We start from the raw sequence: 4,921 nt of genomic DNA, 5'->3' as shown, positions 1-4,921 counted from the left end.
GATTTAGTTGTTCAAATAAGCTTCTAACCTATCTTTCTGTTTGTTTAATTGATAATATTTTTAATACATCACATCACAATTGTGTACATTACATAGCAAATATTTACATTACACATATGATTATATATATTTAAGTATACTTCCGTATTGGTTTAGCAATGAAAGTGGAGATAGAAATAGATTTTCCCCAAATGATGGAGTTGTATGCAAGCTTAGAAGAAAGATTTATATAGGTGAAAATGGATGTGGCATAGGTTCAGCCTAACTCCTACTTGACCTAGGTCATTTGTGGAGCTTATCTCTGTACTTGCCATTTCTACATCCAGCTTTTACAAGTTCCTTTTTTTTTTGAAGAGAGATTGCTCAGCCCCCTTTTTCACAACAACTCTGATGGGCTGCAGATATTATTTCCTCTGTTTACTAATTGTAAAATTAGCATAGAATATTGTAAAAATGGCATGCTGGTGGCATCTGACCTCCTCTAACTTCACAAGGGGGAGAGAGAACCATTATCAACAGCTCAAAGTTGATTCCTGTGAGGTAGAGGTCACGCATGCTTCCACCTTCCAACCTTTTTATCAATTCTGACACCAATTGTCCCTCCCATGGCACTCTACTTCTCTGCTGGGTTTGATAATTTGTTACAATGGCAACACAGAACTCACAGACAATACTCACTACTATGGGGTTATTAGGAAAGTACAGGTTCAGGAATGCTCAGGATACAGTTGTTTGATCAGGACAGCCTCTTCTCAGCTGTGCCTGCAGGCAGGCCTCTCTCTGGCCCCTCAGCCTCTGCCCTTCTCAGGCAAGTGTTACAAAGCTCCTTTAGCTACTCTGCCAATAAGCCTCAGCCCCAAGGTGTTCAGTTCTTTCACCCCATGGGTCAGTGAGCCTAGCTCTGCAGCTACCTGCCTAAAGGCACCCTACTCCGCCTGCCTGAAGGCGCTCAGCTCTCTTGTTCTATGAGTCGGGGAGCCTAGCTCCAACAAGTGCCCAGAGGCACCCCACTCCACCAGCAAGCCTCCTGCCCAAATGCTCAGCTTTCTTGCCAGGTAGGCCATCATGCTGTCTCCTGGTTCTGCTGCTGCCATTTCTCTAATGCTGCTTCTCGCTATCTCTCACTGTCTCGGGTGTTACAACTCCCGTTTTCTGTCTCTTGGATCTAGGAAATTCTCAGTGCAGGGGTTCCAGGTCCAAAGGACGCACTCCACTCCTGGCTTTTCTTTCTTGGTGATGTTGAGATCCTCCTTCCCGCCTCTGGGATGGCTGATTTTAAGCCTAGCGGGATGGCAAAACTGACCAATCCCCTCGTTAGGGTTCCATGCACCTTATTTGCATGGTCCCACCCCCACAAGGGTGCCACGCACCTTATTTACATTATTAGCAATCTATCCAATCCCTTTGCCACAAGCAACTCATTTGCATAGTCCCACCCAGTCTTTTGGTGGGAGTTACAAGACCATGGTGAGAAAGGCCATATAAAAACAATCCATCGCACCACAGAAGTTAAGTGATTTATCCAAGGTTTTTACAAATTTGATGTGGGAAAAGGTAAATGAAATTGGAACCAAAGATGATCATTGCAGTCTTGATGTTTGACATTTACCTTCAGTGCAAACATTTTCCCACTTTTGGTTTGTTTTTAATGAGTCATTATGGAAAAGCTACTGCACAGCTGCAGGGTGTGGTCTTTCCGGAGCCTGTGCCTGTGAGGGAGGGAGGGTATTTAAACCCAGGATTGCAGCATTAGATCTACTGTGACTAGTGCTGTCATGTAAGAGGTGACCCTATGATTTTAGATGCTTGAGTAATTTTCAATGACTTATGTTGTTCCACCCTCTAGAGCGCCTGAAAAATATTATGTAACCCAAGAACTTCAGGTGACCGATAGTTATAGATGCCAAAGGCATACAAAATGAGATATTCCTTGAGCATTGCTCCACATTTGACTGTGGCTAGACTGTGCTGAAGGAGCCCTGGTAGTGCAGCTGTAAAGCTGATGATCGTTAGTTTGCAATGGAGCCCTCTGTGGAACAAAGACTCGGCAGTCTGCTTCCATAAAGATTTACAGCCTTGGAAACCCTACAGGGCAGTTCTACTCTGTCCTATAGAGTCAACGAAGAGTCAGAATCAACTTGATAGCAGTGGACTTTTTCAGCTTAGACTTGCTGAAGAGTCCCTGGGTGGCTCGTGTAAATGGTTAAGCGCTCAACTACTGGCCGAAAGGTTGGTGGTTCGAACGAACCCAGTGGTCCCCTGGGAGACAGGCTTGGAAATCTGATTCTAAAAGATAGAACAGAAGTACTAAACAAAATATTAGGCCAATTAACTGGGATGTCCCACGGAAAGCTTGGTGAAAATTTGTACAAAGGGAGACATCTGAGGAAAAAGAAACTGGTATTGAATCCATGAGAGAAAGGAATTGAATCTCCTGCTAAGCAATGCTTGTGGGTGTTACGTGTGTGAAACGCATGGGCTTCGGCGGGTTCTAGCTCAGTGATTTTAGAAGTCTTGATCCAATCAAGTAATTTTTTAAAATAGTTGGGCAACATAATGAATGTAATTAACGTCACTGAATTGTACATAAAAATTTGTTTAAAATGGCATGTTTTGTTATATATACATTTACCACAATAAAAAAAAAAGGTTCCCTGAAAATAAAAAGCAGACTCAGTTTTGCTTCAGCAATGATGGACTGGATGGTCCTGATCAACTGTTTCACTGAGAACAAGTCAAAAAGTTGTACAAAATATGTGTCATTAAAAGACTGAAAAGGGGCGGGGCAAAGCTGACTATAGATATAGGATTGCCAGCTTTTAATTTTGCCAGATAGGGCATTATTAAACAAACAAAAAACTCCTATATTTCAATTTTAAAAACTAGTTTAACCTTTAAAAGTAAGAATAAATGGCATTTATTATTACATTTCTCATTTTTCTTTTCTTTTGGCTGGTAAGCGCGTTCTCTAGAATCATCACCCATTCCACACTAACTTGGGAACACTGGCCTTTGGCCAGGGTTCTAATGGTTTTACAGTATGCATAGAAAGAGAAAGTAACTCAGATGAACACAAAGAAAGAAAGAAATAAGCAAGTTAATGAAATGGATGTAATGGAGACCACACTCTCCATTGTTCAGGGACTGTTTTCTCTTGCTTCCCTCTGTACATCTGTTCTCCCTATCTCTTCCTCTTCCCATTGGCTTGTCCTGTTGACTCATGTTGGACTTAGACCAATTATGTACAACTGCCTGCCCAAACAGCTTAAGACTTCCTTCTCAGTATCCTAGCTGAAGTTGTTGAGAGAAGCTGATTGGTTTCTCCCTGGTCAGGTGTCTAACCCTAGTCCAATCAGAGGCCAGCTTGGCTTTGCTTCCCAGCCTGGATAACTATGAGTGGAGCAGTTTGACCTACATGCCTAATACAGAAATAGAGAAAGCTGGCAGGTAGAGACCCGCTGGAGAGTGGCCAGTGAGTGTGGCCAGTGGCTTAAAGACATCGGGGGAGAATAAGAATTCTTACCTTCAGTCCAGTCCCCTATTGGGTTGAAGCTTGAGTTTCAGGATGGCACTATGAGCCCCAACAGGAAGTTTCCTTGTTTCTTCAGCCATAATGAGAGAGGTCTGATATTTATCATGGAGGAAAGGGAAGCTTTCCAGGGCCATATACCAACCGATGAAATAACGTTGACAAATATTGCCTTATTTTGATAAAATATCTTAGTTTATCTACGCCAGGCATTCTAGAAAGATACAGTTCCACAGGAGAAGAAACACTGTCTGGTGAATGAAATAGCTACTCAAAGGCACAAATATGCCAAACAAAATAAGCTATTCATAAAATTATTAATCCAGGCCCTTCGTGACAGCAGCAGGAAGCATAGAGATTAAAAATGAGAAAAATAAATAAAAAAGCCCACGTCAATACCCAAAGATGTTGTGCATGGTATATTGTTTCCCTAATTAGACTGAAACAGAAGAAATGGGGCAAATCTTTTTCTGGGACTTTTTTTGCCATTCTTGTACTCCTTAACATTGCAGCTGGGAAATACGCTTCACGATATTCAAAGCCAAGTCATGAATCATTCCACCTAAATAAATCACTAAAACTTGAATTTAAGGCAAACCAGGAAGTCCATATCTTTTAATCTAGGAGCATCAGTGTGCTGGTAAATTTTTAACAGCCAGCTCTCCAAGGGAAAAAGCCCTAATTTATAGTGTTCGTTGGTGTCCACGCTGTAAATACTCCCACTATGACTAATTTCAAGCCAGCAATCTGAGGACACGCACACCAGCATGTGAGCCAGCTCCTACACGTACTGCTGGGGCATCTATTTTAATGATAATAAATTAATTATTTTTTAAAATCCCAAAGCCATTGCCATCAAGTTGATTCTGACTCATAGCAACCCTAAAGGACAGAGTAGAACTGCGCCATAGGGTTTCCAAGGAGTAGCTGGTGGATTCAAACGCCAACTCTTAATCACTGCGCCACCAGGGCTCCTGATTAATTACAGCAATAAATAATTATTAAATAATAATAAATTAATAATAAGAAGACATATTATTAGTAAATAATATTTAATAATGTAGTTGCACTTGACATTGTAGAGAACCGAACAGTATTGTTTTCTCTATACCGGGTGTACGCAAGTACTCCTTCGCAGCTGGCACTCATTGTTAATTCTTACATTTGATGAGGCAGATACTGTCTCGGTTTTATCGGCCATAAAACTGAGGGCCGAAGAGGATCGTTGTTGTTGTTACGCGCCGTTGAGTGGGTTCTGACTCACAGCGGCTCTGCGTATAACAGAATGAAACGTTGCTCCCTCCTGTGTTGTCCTCACGATAGTAGGTACTTTTGAGCCTATTGTTGCAGACACTGTGTCAATCCGTCTCGTTGAGGATCTTCTTTTTTTTT

This window comes from Trichechus manatus, unplaced genomic scaffold (genome assembly GCF_000243295.1).
Source record: "Trichechus manatus latirostris isolate Lorelei unplaced genomic scaffold, TriManLat1.0 scaffold00104, whole genome shotgun sequence".
NCBI classification, from domain to species: Eukaryota; Metazoa; Chordata; class Mammalia; order Sirenia; family Trichechidae; genus Trichechus; species Trichechus manatus.
Note: the sequence above shows the minus strand (reverse complement) of the source record.